The sequence below is a fragment of the Vipera ursinii genome (assembly GCF_947247035.1).
Source record: "Vipera ursinii genome assembly, chromosome: 1".
NCBI lineage: Eukaryota > Metazoa > Chordata > Lepidosauria > Squamata > Viperidae > Vipera > Vipera ursinii.
Genome location: NC_139512.1, coordinates 4,213,799 through 4,230,997, shown reverse-complemented (window position 1 = coordinate 4,230,997; position 17,199 = coordinate 4,213,799). Strand labels below are relative to the sequence as shown.

Here is a 17,199-nt window from a genome sequence, read left to right as displayed (position 1 = left end):
GAGGGGCTGATCCAGGATTGAAAATGAGCAGGGCAGTTTTTCAGCCCAGTACGAGTACATGTTGGAAATCCCAGCAGCACATTATAAGGAGTGCATAGTCCTATAATGGCCCTACACAGGTCATCTCACCATCAGGACCTCCTTAGAGCAGGGATCTCCTTAGAGCAAGGATCTCCAACCTTGGCAACTTTAAGACTTGTGGACTTCAACTCTGGGAGTTGAAGTCCACAAATTTTAAAGTTGCCAAGGTTTGAGACCCCTGCCTTAGAGGAAGGGGGAAAACAAGATAAAGTTACGGCTAATGTGAAGGAGAGCGGGAGAAAAGCTACTTTAAAACATATCTGTGATCCTCCATGCAATTCAATGGGTATTATCAAATATAGCATCATATCAGACTAAGCTGGCCACATGGCAACTACGTGGCAAGTGGCATGTAGTTAATACGGTTGCAGTGTCCTGGGGTCACACGATCACTTTTTGCCATCTTCTGACAAGCAAAGTCAATGGGGAAAGGCAGATTCACTTAACCGTGTTACTGACTTAACAACTGCAGTGATTCACTTAACCAACTGTGACAAAAAAGGTTGCAAAATGGGGCACAACTCACTTAATAACTGTCTTGCTTAGCATTGGAAATTTTAGGCTCAACTGTGGTTGTAAGTCAAGGACCGTCTGTATCCCTCAGTTCAACCCTACAAATACTCTTTTCTATTGATCCAATGTAAGAATATTGATAGGCTCCCCCAATAACTATGTCCTGAGAGTCATTTGATACCTTCCCAAAAAGCTCAGGATGGACAAACTATATCATGAAGTGGATTGGATGGGACCCGCTTTGACCTACAAATGACCGGCCCTGCCTGTGGGAAAGCTCACTGATCAAGCAACAATCTTCCCGGCCATCTTTCCCCCCACACACACCTTTCCCCTGCTATCCTTTCATATGCAGGGAAAGCTCTTGACTCCCCACCACTGCAATTTGAAAAATGCTAGTCATAAAATGAGGTGAGAGCCAATTAACTTTGCTCTCTCTCCTGAGAACTCGGTCCACTTAATGCAGAAAAAGGAAGAAGGGATAGTGATATTTTGATTGGTCAACAGCTACTTGAATTCTGAGGGATTTCTTTTTTCTTTTTTCTTTTTGGTTAAAATTTATATCCCACCTTTATTCTGTGCCACGCAAGGTAGCAACAGACCTAATGTGGGAGTTCTTGATGCTCTCTGAGCTTGGTTGTTTTCTTGCAGACGTTTCATTAACCAACTAGGTAACATCGTCAGTGCTAGAAGAAAGTGGGATTGGTTCTAACCATGCCCTGATGACGTTACCTAGTTGGGTAATGAAACGTCTGCAAGAAAGCAACCAAGTTCAGGGAGCACCAAGGACCCCCATAGTTCAAGCTTGAGCTCCCAATATCCTATTGGTACATATCTAATCGTCTTGTCTTCTATTGCTCCCCCACAACAATCACCCTCAGAGGTGGGTTGGACTGGCTCAGAGTCATCTGGCTGGCCTTCTTGCAGAAGGGAGGAGGAATAGAACTCATGGACTCCCAGCTTCTAGCCTAGCACCTTAACCACTATACCAAACTGCCTCTCTCATATTCTGTATTGCCTCTTGACGGTACTCGTGCACATGTCCTCACCACCTCCCGCCGCAAATGACCAACCTATTTCTCCATGGAATTACTCCTTCATCTGGCGAAATCCCACTTTTTCCTTTTGACCCAACACCCAAATGGCTTGTTGATACCAAAGATGTCTCCTGTCAGGAGAAAATAAATAAATAAATAAACAAACCAACAAACCGGTGGCCCTGCCTTTCTCTCCAGCACAAACCTGGCAAGCCTTTGACAATGTTCTCTGAAATACCTCAAAAAAAAATATTTAATGTATAGTTTATGTGACAAAATAATAATGATAATAATAATAATTACTTAGCTAGTTTTTGGAATTTGCAACTTGAAGCTTTATACTGTTAAATTATAATTTTTGCAGAGATGGCAAGTGTTACTATGTTGACATGCTCAATGGAAGACATATTGAATGTTTGGAAAGGAAAGGAAAAACTGATTAGTTTCATGATTTTTTTTTGTTTTTTGTTTAAAAAAGAGAAAGATTGAGAGAGAGAGAGAGAGAAAAAAGAAGGTTCCTTGGAGTTTACGGATTTCATATTTAAACAAGTCCTTTAAAAGAAAAAAAAATCACAAATAGTAGTAATATCCTATGCTTTGGGGATGTGTTCCTTTTTTCTGCTGAGTCATGTCTTACGAGAGTATTTATTATATGTGTTTATGTGTTCAAATGTAATTTAAGAAGGAAAAAAAAAGACCAAAAAAAAAAAAAGAAATGAAAATTTGATTTATGCATGAAAAAATATACTCTTTCTTGAAGTAATGTAATAATTATTGAGAGGGGGAGGGTAGGGCGGGCGAAGTTGGGTTTGCCGTGTTGTTTGTCTAACAAGATTTAATTTCAATTGGAGGTATGTGCATGGATCAATTAATTTCATGTGACTGTGGACATTTCTTTGTCAATTCTCTCTTGTTTTATTCGGTTCTTCCTTTTCCACCATTTTCTTTCCTTTGTATATTAGTACATTGTTAAAATCAACTGGGGTGTTGGAAGAAGCATCTCTGCAAGTTAAGTGGGAATAACAGCTCCTGAGGGTAGAGGGTGCTTGGCTAGGACGGATTTCAGCAGGCCCAACATCAACCAAGCAGGAGATCTGTGTCTCGGTCAAAAGTGATCCTTGACTTTCCTGCCCTCTTATCTTTCCAACAAACCCAACAAATGAACCTTAGCATCTTTTATTTTTCAGACTGGCGTGTTCTCTTTTAGCACCCAATCACAAGTGTCTTTATTCAGAAGAGAGAAAAAGAGACAATCATTTCAAATATACGTGTGTGTGTGTGTACATCCAAACGAGTTGATCAGTCAGTTGTCCTTTCTTATGATCCCCTTGGAGACAAGGGGACGCAACTAAATCCAAGTGTTATTCTGAATTTATGCTGATACCAACACTTTCTTTTTGAGACAGGTCCTCCTTGGGGTGGTCTGGGTGAGAACACACACACACACACTCACACTCAGACATGTTTGGAGACGGAATTTGCCATGGCCAACTCGCCGCAGGGCACTCGCTGTAGGACAACTCGTCACAGGACAATTCGACAAATATGAAAGCTTAAATTATGACTAACGGAACCTTGGCCAATAATAATAAAGTTAAAGAAAGTCAATCCAGAAATATAAGTTGCAATAATTTTGATGAAAATGTGGTCACTAATAATAAAAGCAACTGAATGAAACGATTAATGAATGTTGAATTGTCCTGGTGTGAGTTGTCCCGAGGTGAGTTGTTCCGTGGTGAGTTGGCCATGGCAAATTGTCCTAGGCCAAGGGTCTTCAAACTTGGCCCTTTTATAACTTGTGGACTTCAACTCCCAGAATTCCTCAGCCAGGCACACTGGCTGAGGAATTCTGGGAGTTGAAGTCCACAAGTCATAAAAGGGCCAAGTTTGAAGACCCCTGTCCTACTCTTTGGAGAGTGGTTGGGGGCCACCCTCACCACCTCTGTTTTCCAAACACCACACTGTTCAGAAGTTCTAAATTCATGATAGGCAGCAACTTGATGGTGGGGGGCTGGTTAAAGGCAGAAAACCCTATCCAGGTAGTCCTTGACTTATAACCATTTGTTTAGTGACTGAAATTAAAACGGCACTAAAAAAAGTGACTTATGATCATTTTTCACACTTATGATCATTGCCTGTGGCCATATGACCCAAATTCAGACTCTTGGCAATTGACCTATCTTTATCGTGGGTTCATGTGATCCCCTTTTACGACCTTCAGACAAGCAAAGTCAACGGGGAAGCCAGATTCACTTAACAACTGTGTTACTAACTTAACAACTGCAGCCATTCACTTAACAACCGTGGCAAGAAAGGTCGTAAAATGGGGCAAAACTCACTTAACAACTGTCTCGCTGAGCAACAGAAATTTTAGTCTCAGTTGTGGTCATCAGTCGAGGACTGCCTGTATTCATGTCCTAACAAGTCTAGCAGGGTTGGGAAAAAGAGCCGAACCAGTCAATAGAGCAAATGCCAAACCGTGTAGGTAAGATGGACTGATATGGCACAATATCATTGCTACTGGATTACACATGAAGAATTTTCCAATAAATGACAGGATTCTGTTTCGCATGAAAATGTCTCTGATTCAAACTGGCTAAAACCCTGGAAAGCTGCTCCAGTGAGAACAGGTAGTCCCTGACTTAGAACCATTCATTTACTGACTGTCCAAAGTTACAACAGGGCTGAAAAAAGTGACTAACAGGTACTCATAGTTACAACCGCGGTCTCACGTCAAAATTAGGGCACTTAGAATCAGCATGCAATTATGACGCAGCATTCAAGGGTCATGTGATCTCCATTTGCAACTTTCCAGACTGTCTTCCAACAAGAAAAGCCAGTGGAGTAAACTGGATTCCCTTAGATTTAGATTTTAGATTTTATTAGATTTATATACCGCCCTTTTCCCGTAGGACTCAGGGCGGTTTACAAGGTGTTTAAAACATCAATACAATACAAAAATTAAAAAACAATTAAAAATAATTAAATTCGATCCCTGAAGTAAAAAAAAACCCAGTTAAAAACTCTCAGCCTGGGCCAGAAAGCTCAAAGAGCCAGGTCTTTAGGTCTCGGCGAAATGAATGAAGGTTGGGGGCAGTCCTAAGCTCCACAGGCAGCTGGTTCCAAAGGGCAGGCGCACCCACAGAGAAGGCCCTTCCCCTGGGTGTTATCCGCCGGCAGTCTTTTACCGGTGGCACCCTGAGAAGGCCCTCCCTGTGGGAGCGCACAGGACGAAGGGAGCTTGATGCCGGCAGCAGGTGTTCCCTCAAATATCCCGGACCCAAGCCATTTAGGGCTTTATAGGTCATCACCAGCACCTTGAATCTCACCCGGAGGGCAACCGGAAGCCAATGCAACGACCTTGTGATTCACTTAACAATCATGGCAAAAAAAAAAAGTCATGAAATAGGGCCTGACTCACTTCAGACCACTTTACTTAGCAATGGAAACGCTGGTCCTAACTGTGATTGTAAGTCAAGGACTACCTGACTAGATAAAAGCTGATCTTAGAGGGAGGGATCACTGGTCCCTTAAATTAGGTCTCCATAGCGACACATGTGTTGTTGTTCCAGAAATGTTCCTGGCTCATGAGGTGTGTTTATTTTTTAAAGGCACAATATGAAGGAACCAGTGACACTAAAAAGCAAATCAGGAAAAAAAGAAAAGGATTCAGCATTACAAGTAGTCTTTGACTTACAACCAGTGGTGGGATTCAGCCAGCTTGCACCACTTTGGCAGAACTGGTAGCTAATTTTTTTGTTGCCCAGGCCCAGAACAGACTTCCGGAAGCTTCTCTTCCACACAGAGAACTGGTTGTTCACATATTTGAATCCCACCACTGCTTACAACCATTCATTTAGCAACTGTTGAAAGTTACAAGGGCACTGAAAAAGGTGACTGACGACTGGTCCTTGCACTTTTGACTGTTACAGCATCCCTGCGGTCACATGATCAAAATTTGTGCACAACTGGCATATATTTACAATGTTTGCAACATGCTGGGGTGATTGCCCTTTGCGATCTTCCCAGTCGGCTTTGGACAAATAAAGTCAAAGAGGGAAGCTGGATTCACTTAACAACCACATGATTCTCTTAACAATTGTGGCAAAAAAAGTCATAAACATCAGGTGCGATTCACTTAACTACCACCTTGCTTAGCAACAGAAATTCCGGTCCCAATTCTGGTCGTAAGTTGAGGACTACCTGCAGTTCTTTTTCTACCACATAAAAGGAAATGAATATTTGGGTTACCTGAAGAAGAAACAAGCCACTCAGATACATATGGCTTGTGTTTCTAATCTGTGATCTCATGCCATTCTCAAACAGTGTGAAGAACCAATCTTCCCCCTACGCTGGGGTGGGGAACCTTGGCTCTTTTATGACTCATGGACTTCAACTCCCAAAATTCCTGAGCCAGCATGTCTCAGTATGGAAACCTTTCCCTTTCTCCTCAGCATGGCTGGCTCAGGAATTCTGGGAGTTGAAGTCCACAAGTCATAAAAGAGCCAAAGTTCCCTACTCCTGGCCTAGGCAAAATATCCTTCCTCTCCAAACAGAGCTATTGACAAACCACTTTTTTTGCTGTAGATAATTCTGTTGAACAAGACAAGTGCTGTAAATTTTTGAAACAGTGAGGTGGAAGCAGAAAATCCCTAAAACTCTGCACCACAGACCAGTACAGACCAAGAGCAAATTATGCTCTTTCTCTAAGAAATTACAGAACATTTAGTGGGTAGAACTTTAAACTGAGATCCCTCTCCATGGCAATTCCCAAACTCATCCAATGATGGTTAGGTTTAGGGTTACATAACCATCTTGAAGTATAGAACCACTGCAAATGGCTTTCTTTTTTGGGGGGCCGGGGGTGTTTATTCTGAAGACACACCTGGCTGAGTGTGTATTTTAATGTTAGTCAGGAGTGTACAACTTCACCATCCTGGGAGAGACACATGCAGTTCTCAGTCCTGGGTGTGTCTCCCAAGTTCATAAATCTTCACTGAGGTTGGACTTACACAATACTTTCAATTAGTTAAAAGGTTCATTCATTTGTGATTTGATGTACTGGGAGAACCCTGCCATTCTCTCAACATTTGGGGTGAAGCATCCCTCTCATTAAGCCATAATATATGATTAGTCTGTTTGGGCTCAGCATGTTTCGTAAACATGACTATGACGTTTTCTTAACCCAGGTTTAAGGTTAAGTGTGCAAACCCAGCCTTAATGTGACCAAAGAGGTAATGATTAAATACATAGCAAATATTCACTTATCTGTGTTAGTTATTTTAATTACATTTGGATGCAAATTAAATTAAACAGTATTAAATCTTGGTCTTGGCCACTTCCATTTCTTTGCTCTGGTCACAGCTGTTTGCTGCTGCATTAATTTTAGCCATTGGCCTGGAAAAAGCATAAGTTGTGGACTCCTAGGATAAAAACAGAAGTCTAACCTCTCCTGCATGATGCTGTCCATGGAGCAGCACAAGAGAACAATTACAGCCATTTGTCTAAAATGGTATAGGGTTTCCTGCCTGAGCAGGGGGTTGGACTAGATGACCTCCAAGCTCCCTTTCAACTTTATTATTATTATAATTGTAGATCTACCATTGGAAATCATGGCAGACATACGTTGAGGGAACTACTTGTGGCTGATGATATATAAAACTTAATAGTGTTGGAGTTTTTCATGAAATCTTTCACTGAAATCCTGTGAAAAGGGCTTTCTTCTTTGTGGGATCTTTCAGTGGCGCATGGGAAGTGAAGCCAAATGGGTTCTCTTAAAGCAGAGGTGGAGAACTTTGGCCCCTTTATGACTTGTGGACTTCAACTCCCAGAATTCTGGGAGTTGAAGTCCACAAGTCATAAAAAGGCCATAGTTCTCCACCCGTCTTAAAGGATGAAACTGAAGTCACAGTCCTTTTCACTCTAAAGTGGGGGACTTCATTGCCCAGAATTCCCCAGTATGTACACCAGTGCTTCTCACTCTTAGCCTTTTAAAGATGTGGGGATGTCAACTCCTAGAATTCTAGGGATTGAAATCCAAACATCTTAAAATGACTGAGAAACACTGAACTATCTGTGCAAATTGCATTGCAATTATTCTAATGTCCTCCCTCAAATTTAAAAACTTACTCTTTTTAATGCCCTCCCTCAAATTAAAAATGTTACACTGTGTTTTAGTGTGGTGATAATTTTGACTTTTCACCATGAATTGACTTCTACTAGGATGCCTGTCCTTTCAAGGTCAGCAATGCTTAAGACAATAATTGCAAAACCACTAGGTCAGGGTAGGCAACTTTGGCTCTTTTATGACTCGTGGACTTCCACTTCCAGAATTCCTGGCTCAGGAATTCTGGGAGTTGAAGTCCACGAGTCATAAAAGAGCCACGGTTGCCTAGGTGAAGGCCCAGTAACGGCCAATCTTGGGTTAAAGAAACAGCGGATCTCTTCACACAACATGCAGAACCCAGGAAGCCACTAACCAGTCAAATCTTACTATCAATGAGTTTGGCAGGTCAGGGTTAGGTTTTCTTTGTAATAAGGAATACAGAATCTTCACCCATATCCTCCATGCCTTGAGATCATGCCCCAGTAGACAAATATTGATAATGCTTCAGTCTGCTCCCTTCTCCACTGACTAGGCAGGAATAAAAAACCATGTAGTTTGGATGTTGCAACCATTTGGGAAATGTATTTCATGTTTCATACTGCCTTAATACTGACTTCTTTACTGGACAGAATTGCTTTTTCAGCTGTTCTGTGTCTCCCACTCTTCTTCTAGAACCTTCTGGGCAGTTTTGACTATTTGCTGAATGTTGGCCTTTGTACAACACAGCTGACCAGTAAAACTATTCTCTTCCAAACTCAAGATAGTTACAGATAATTAACTCTGACTTGTTGCTGTCTAGGTTTTGGTGTTTTCAAACACCTTAATCCTGCCTTTGCCTAGTTAAGTGAGTAAGCACTGGCTCAGTTGGCTGGTGTGTTTTAAGTTGTCAAGAAAAGTCTTAACAAAGATAAGAGTCCTGATCATTCCTGATGATGCAAGAACTGATTAATAAAGAGCAATAATCTGATCTAGAATAAACCAATTCTCTTGAACAACTTTAGATTAATACTTTTTCCCCCTGTGTTCTCAATGTGGTGACAATAATAGTGTTGAATCTTGTAGTTTGAATCTGTCTTAAGATCACAATCCACAGTGTGGAGTTTGGAACAAGTAAATTAGGGCTTGATTCCCTAACGTTTATTCTATCTAGGACCTCATATATCTTTTGCTCTTCTTCTGCTTCCTTGCTTGAAGATCCATCCAGGAAGTACGTGGCATGGAATCTGGACTACTATGATAATTCAGCAGTGTCAATCTGAGAATCAGAACCAGTGGTATATTTTTTTTAAAAATGCAAATTTAAAAAGAAGATAAATTTAGGCTCTAATTATTAGGAACAATAAAAATAAAGCTTTTCTCTGAGCTTGATTTTGGCTATGTATAAGGATACATATTTCTTGCCAACAGTACAGAAACAGTTGCCTTCTTCCAATTTTTGTTTAATTTCTCAGTCAAGGCTCCCATCTATGTATTAAAGGTAAAGGTAAAGGTTCCCCCACACATGTGTGCTAGTTGTTTCCGACTCTAGGGGCCGGTGCTCATCTCCGTTTCAAAGCCGAAGAGCCAGCGCTTGTCCGAGGACGTCTCCGTGGTCATGTGGCCAGCATGACTAGATGCCAAAGGCGCACGGAACGCTGTTACCTTCCCAGCGTACTGGTCCCTATTTTTCTACTTGCATTTTTATGTGTTTTCGAACTGCTAGGTTAGCAGAAGCTGGGACGAGTAACAGGCGCTCACTCTGTTATCTATGTATTAGTGAGGTCCAATCCTGCTCTAAAATCAGCCAGGTCAGGTTTACCATCTAGTGACTGATTATTAGAAGTGATAAAATATTGGCATTTATCTAGTGCATTAGAACATAGTTCACATGTTTGTGCCGATTGCCACCTCACAATTTCATTGAATAAATAAGCATTGCATTCTGAGGCAATATAAAAGATCTAGTGTGGTATATTTGATAGGCAACCGCTTGTTCATACTTCCAAACCACTCCTTGATGGAGCAGACATTTGAAATTCATGGTTTGATTGATTATATAACATCAATTAAGTGTCAATTATTAGTGACTACATAGATAGATGTTCTCCAGGATGGTCTATCTCCAATCTGGTTATTCAAGTAATCCCAATGATGCACCCAGGACTGCTGTAATTGACTCCATCCACTTTGCTGCTGTCGTCCTCTTCCATTTTTCTCACCACTATGAGCTTCTCAAGAGATTTGGGTCTTCCCACAATGATAATTATGAGCTTGGTCATTTGTGCTTTTGATGAGAACTCCTGACTGGTTTACTGTATGATCCACAAGCTTATGGCTATAGTCCCATTTTTTTCACCATGCTCCTTAACTTTCATTACCAGAATTTCCAGATTAATTGCATTTTTCAGTTATCATAGTGTCAGAAGCATAGCACAGGTTATTGTTGTTGTTTCCTCTGTTTTTAAATCCAGATTCAACTTATTCCAGTCAAGTGTCCCTCTGTATTTATATTCTGCAGTTGGGCTGAATGAATATGGAAAGAACATAAAGCTATATCTCACACCTCTTTTTACACAGAGCCAATCTGTTTCAGCCTGTTTCATCTTGAGCATGGCTTTCTGATTGGTATGTAAGTTTTGAATAATAACATTTCCTAAGGACATTCCACAACTCAATATGCTTGACAGAATTGAGGGCATTTTAATATTCAATTAAGCAGCCTTGACTTCTTTTTAGCATTCTTTAGCCCTTTCAATTATCCATTATGCATCAGCAGTAAAGTCTTGTTTCTCAGCTTTTTCTAAAAGCATCTCGAACATTTCCATTTCCATGTAGAGATCTAATGTATACTGGACAATTCTATGTATTGCTTTGGTAACATGTGGAATTAAGGACATTGTATGATAGTTTGCATGCTCTGTTAAGTCTTTCTTTGGTATTGCTGTATAGACTGAGCTTCTCCAGCCTATTGGCCATCATATCATTCTTCAGGTTTACTGGCATGGTTTTGGTCAGAAATGTTAATGATCATTTGCCATATTTCTCTGAATATTTCATCAATTCTTGTAGCCTCCCAACTTGGTAGTGGCTGAGTGTTGATCTAATAGTACCAGGTGCTCTTGTAAATAGGGACTATCTTCCAAAATTTCTTGGATATTGATATCTCTATGGTACACATAGTCCTCAACTTACAACCATTCATTTAGTGAAGTTACAATGGCACTGAAAAAAATGTGATTCAGGACCATTTTTCACATTTAATAATAATAAACCTTTATTGTCAAAGTACAACATGTGTACATTGAGATTAGCTGAGCCTCCCCCAGTGCTCTCTCCCCCCAACACACAGTGACAACAAACCCTCCATCCTACCACACCATGTGAACCAACTACACCACACACCGGCCTCCCAAGTCAATTCTGCATAAGTTCACAGAGATTATATCCCATTTAAAAGCCTAACAGCCCACGGATAAAAGCTATTTTTCAGCCTGTTGGTATGGCTGGCTATATTTCTATATCTCCTACTGGATGGTAGGAGAGTAAAGAGATACCGTCCAGGGTGTGAGTCGTCCCTGAGAATTTTCCTCACTCTTCCAAGGCAACGAGCCCTGGCGATGTCATCCAGTGGTGTCAGGGAACAGCCCACAATGTCTTGTGCTGTGCTCACCACCCTCTGTAATACTTTCCTGTCCGCCGCTGTCAGACCACCATACCAAACCACAATACCATACGAGAGGACGCTCTCTATAGTAGACCGGTAAAAGAGGGTCATTAGCCATTGTTCTACCCTGTTCTTCCGCAAGATCCTAAGAAAGTGAAGCCTCTGTTGGGCCTTTCTAGCCACCTGGGTTGTGTTAACATTCCAGGTCAGATCTTCACAGAGGTAGACTCCCAGAAATTTAAAGGAGGAAACTCTCTCCACACAGTCCTCCCCGATGTAAAGTGGGGCAGGTTCATCCTTTTTTCTCCGGAGGTCTAACACCATCTCTTTCGTCTTGCCAATGTTTAGGTGCAAGTTGTTGTTACTACACCATATGGATAGTTTTTGTACCTCCGCCCTATATGCTGTCTCATCCCCACCTGTAATAAGACCCACCACAGTTGTATCATCTGCGAACATTTATGACCATTGCAGCATCCCTGTGATCAGTATTTGGATGCTTGGCAACTGGCATGTATTTAAGACACTTGCGATGTCCTGGGGTCATGTAATCACCTTTTGCGACCTTCTGACAAGTAAAAACAATGAAGAAGCTAGATTCACTTAACTGTGCTACTAATTTAATAACTGCAGTGATTCACTTACCAACTGTTGAAAGAAAGGTCATAAAATGGGGCAAAACTCACTTAACCACTGTCTTAGCTATGGAAATATTGGGCTCAACTGTGGTCGTAAGTCAAGGACTATCTGTACAGAACCTCAGTATCTGCCTCCCATCTTTTATCTTCTTTGAATCAATTATTATCTGTTCATTGGCACCTTTAGCTTACTAGTTTGAGTTTGGAATTTTCTTCTAGGTTTAGAGAACTTTTAGAAGAGTTTCTTTTGCTGTATCTGTTCCCATCCTTGATGTTTTTTTACAGATATCATTGTACTGGTGCTTCTTGTTTTTTTCTAATGGCTGTCAGAAAATTTATGTTAAATTCCTTCCTTGAATAAACAGAGATGTTAAGAAATATCTTGACGAATCTTGTTCTTGATGGAGGACATGCCAGCTAAAGAATCCCTTAAAGTTATTAACTATAATAATATTAATTTATTAAATTGTATTTATTAAATGTATTAAAGTTGACTGACTAGCTCCATTTATGGAGCTTAATTATACTTTCTTGGAGATTATTGGTCATTCTAGTGAACAGCAAGATCTTCTGATTAGGTGGCATCTTCAGTGACAGAGCACATATTAATTATGTAGAAAGCCCCAGGGAGGATACAACACAACACAAATGCTATAAAGATCTTTCTTCTGGCCATGAACCAAGAAAGGCAAGGAAGCGCTTAGGGAAATATACCTGGCCTGGAACAAAAGGCTTTCTGTTTTACAGGAAACATTTGAGGAATTTCATAAAAAACAGAGATTCAATATGATCAATGAAATTCCTTCAAGGTGGTGAATGCCTTATCTGTTCAGGTACCCGTTCATCAGCAAAGTCTGACTATGCTTGTGATTTTTGCATCAAAAAGTTCTTGTGATTTTTATTATACTCCAAAAGAGCAACAACAATGATTAGGGGGCTGGAGACTAAAACATATAAGGAACGGCTGCTGGAATTGGGTATGTCTAGTATAATGAAGAGAAGGACGAGGGGGGACATGATGGCAGTGTTCCAATATCTCAGGGGATGCCACAAAGAAGAGGGAGTCAAGCTATTCTCCAAAGCGCCCGAAGGCAGGACAAGAAGCAACGGATGGAAACTAGTCAAGGAGAGAAACAACCTAGAACTAAGGAGAAACTTCCTGACAGTTAGAACAATTAACCAGTGGAACAACCTGCCTCCAGAAGCTGTGAATGCTCCAGCACTGGAAGTTTTTAAGAAGAGACTGGACAGCCATTTGTCCGAAATGGTATAGGGTTTTCTGCCTGAGCAGGGTGTTGGACTAGAGGACCTCTAAGCTCCCTTCCATCACCATCACCATCATCATCATCACCATCATCATCATCATTATTATTATTATTATTATTATTATTATTATTATTATTATTATTATTATTATTATTATTTCCTGATCCCACTTCTTCATTGGATATAAATATTACGCCCATTCTACACCATATATTTCTGGAATGGGAGAGGACTAAATCCAAATGCAATTTAAATCCAAATCCACTTTTTTGCATGTTTCTTTTTGTTGGTAAATATTTCTGATTTTAAAGCAATAATTGCATTTGCTTTATTCTTTTCCCTGATCTTTTGAAGGCATGAACTTTATTTGTTAAGAGAATGTGGCTCTTATTGCTCAGTTTGGAGATTATGGGAAGTAAAATGGCATTTTGACTAATGCTGGCCATGCAATGCCCTATTCTGAAGCAACTAGTCTAGGATAGCCCCTTCTCAACAAATTGACTGGATGAATGCAAAACACCAGGCCATAGTGTTTTCCTTGACTACAGCTTAGTGTGCCATGTGAATCCATTTCCAGTGGTTTGATGGCTAGGTTGTTCTGTGAATGCAATCGGTGGGTTGGTTTTTTTTTATTTGATAAAGCATGGTCAGTTGCTCCTATTTGGCAATAAAATTTCACTTTTGAAACCTCTTGAATATTTACATTTTAAATGACTAAATTCCCAGACGACTCATTGTGATCTGGAAAGGGATAGTGAAAAACTGAATCTAGCCATCCAATTTGTGGGGTTTGTGATGAACCAATGGCACGATCTGGAATTTCAGTATCAGCATGTGTGTTTTGCCTTTCCAAGTTGTGCCAATTCAACTTTTGTAACTAAGGGGGGGGGGGGAATCTGGATTTAGAAGTGTAACTGCCCAATTCCAAAATCTGACATAGTTTTTTCCCTTCCAGTAGAGATTGTACTGTATAGTCTTTCTTTCTTTCTTTCTTTCTTTCTTTCTTTCTTTCTTTCTTTCTTTCTTTCTTTCTTTCTTTCTTTCTCTTTCTTTCTTTCTTTCTCTTTCTTTCTTTCTTTCTTTTTTGTGGAATGAATAGAATTAAGTTTTGTTTCTCAGTGTTTGAGTCACACGCTATTGTTTTATTCTGTGTTTTTCTAATTCTATTCTATGGTGCTTTTTGCTTATTTTTAGCAACCATTTCATAAAAAGAAGATATGTGTTGGGCACTTTATCAAATAATAATAATAAGAGTAGAAGTTGTTTGTATTGTTTGCAGCATCCAGTAGCCAGGCTACCTTTTCTTGACTGATTTTTGAAAGGAACACAAATCAAACCAAACCAAATCTGACAAGCAGAAAAACTTCTGTGTTCATACTATTGTATACTGTTCCATAACTATGTTGTATGTTACTACAAATTTCAAGTTCTTTAATAAATTATTTTTGTCATTCACCTTAGCTCCTGCGACCTACACATGTAATAAATTTGCTGCACATGCTCCCAATAGAATACCCCTGTTTTTTGTTTGTTTGTTTTAAATACAAAGAAATAATTCACATTTACTTTTAGAAGACAGTACCTTTGAAAAGGCTCACTTCGTGAAAATTTGGGGAATGAGAATTTGTGGGCGGAGCCAATGTGGGGTAGTAATTAAGGAGCAGGGATACCCCATTTTTAGGTCTCTCTCTCTCTCTCAGAAACATGGAGCAGGTCTTTTCAACCTTTTCACCCATTGTACCACTTTTAGGATATGGCAACATCCGAGTATCACCAGTCGCCTAGCAAGGTGTCAAAAACCTGATGACACCCCCCCCCCAAAAGGAAAAAAAGTGATGAAGTACAGGTAGTCCTCGACATACAACAGTTCGCCTAGTGACTGTTCGAAGTTACAATGGCACCTAAAAAAGTGCCCCCCAAACCACAACCGAGCAAGATGCCTGCCCGCCCGCCCGGCACTGAGGTTTTCATTGTTGTGAGCATTTCTATTGAGGATTGGCAGCAGGGGTGGGGTGTTTGGTTTTTATTCCCCCCCCCCCGTCTGCTGGGTGGTTGCAACAGGTTTTGGTCACTTCACATGACCCTGGGACATTGTGACCATCATAAATATGAATCAGTTGCCAAGCATCTGAATGTAAACCACAAGACCCTGGAGATGCTGCAACATTCCAGCTGATCGGTGCTTCTTCTGGGCTCAGCAGAAGCGTCAGGATCAGTGCTGAGCTCCAGCTGGAGCCTGGCGCTGATCCTGGCGCGTCCGCTGAGCCCTGACAGCCATGCAGTTCCAGCCATCTCTCGCTCAGGCTTGTGCGGTGCTGCCACTGGTTCAGATTATTCCCCTCCCCCGCTACCACTTTTCTAGGATGGTCGCGTACCACCTGCCAGGTGCCAATGTACCACAGGTGGTACCCATACCACTGGTTGAAAAGCCCTGACATGGAGGATCCACTCAATGTGACACCCAGTATAAACTAAATAATACATTATATGTAAACAATAACCTTTCAGAAATTATTGTACTACAACTCCGAGCAGAGTTCACAACAAACTATGGCAGCTGAGGGTGTTTGAACTGGTTATTCAGCAACTTCCGAAAGGATGTTGGTTCTTTATCTAGTATGCAACAAGGAAGGAAGGAAGGAAGGAAGGAAGGAAGGAAGGAAGGAAGGAAGGAAGGAAGGAAGGAAGGAAGGAAGGAAGGAAGGAAGGTTCTTATGAACAAATTCAATGTTAAAAGGGGGTGTTTCTTTAAAAAAATATGTTTATTATATTTTTAAAAGAAATATGAAAACACATCTTGTACACCTTTCTCACAGCCAGAAAAGCTCGGTGAAGGCCTACTTTTTAAAATACATCTTAAAAAGTAGATTGAAAATTACACCATCGTATTACTTTTATTCTCTGTCCTCTGCCTGTAAAGACATGATTGCTGAGTAGAAGCTATCCATAAATAGGAGCAGTCTATCTCTAGATACCAAATGCTGGCAATAGACAGCTGGCACGAGGACTGATTGTTGGGGTAACTTCCACAGAGTTCCCAACCTGCTCTTCGCATGTTTGTTCTAAATTAGATAGTAATTTTGTCAGATCCGGCTGCCCTTCTCTTACTTTCTCAAATTATATTAATTGACATTTCACAAGTTAAGGAAATGAAACTTAAACACCAGACACCGGGGACAACAAACAGAAGAAGAAGGCTATTGCAATGGTGACCTATTTATGGACTTTCCAGAGACCTTTGAACAGTAATCGTTATGAAAAGTGTGCTGGATGCCATAGCCTTTTCTCTCATTTGGGAGAGAAACTTTTTTTTTGGCACAGCGATACTTGGACTTGGCTTTGTAAACCAATTTAACTGTTCAGGCTCATATGTCTGAAACACTACAAGTGACCGTGAGAGACATGGTGAATGAGGAATTCTGGGAGCTGAAGTCCAACTCTCTTAAAGTTATTGCATGCCTTTCTCCCGGCATTCACTATCTCAGGGCTTTTCAACCTTGTCACCCATTGTACCACTTTTGGGATATGGCAACATCCGAGTATCACCAGTCACCTAACAAGGTCTCAAAAACTTGATGACCAAAAAAAAAAAAAAAGGAAAAAAAGTGATGAAGTACAGGTAGTCCTCGACTTACAACAGTTCGCTTAGTGACTGTTCGAAGTTACAATGGCACTGAAAAAAAGGGCACCCCAAGCCACAGCCAAGCAAGACACTTGCCTGCCTGCCCGGCGGCGCTCTTCCTCCTGTCCGAGGTTTTCATTGTTGTGAGCATTTCTGTTGAGGATTGGCAGTGGGGGGTGGGGGGTGGGGTGTTTGGTTTTTACTCCCCCCCCTTGCTGGGTAGTTGCAGCAGGTTTTGGTCACTTCACATGACCCTTGGGACACTGTGACCGTCATAAATATGAATCAGTTGC

General features: G+C 40.9%; 1 long non-coding RNA gene across 1 annotated transcript in view; it reads right to left on the bottom strand.

Annotated features, from left to right (window-relative positions):
• The window catches only part of LOC310632819, a 117,345-nt gene extending 102,992 nt beyond the window's left edge, over positions 1–14,353 (bottom strand). The window contains exon 1 of the long non-coding RNA XR_014490919.1: positions 14,252–14,353. This is a non-coding gene — a long non-coding RNA (uncharacterized lncRNA). The remainder of the gene's footprint in view (positions 1–14,251) is intronic.
• Between the last annotated feature and the right edge of the window lie 2,846 nt (positions 14,354–17,199).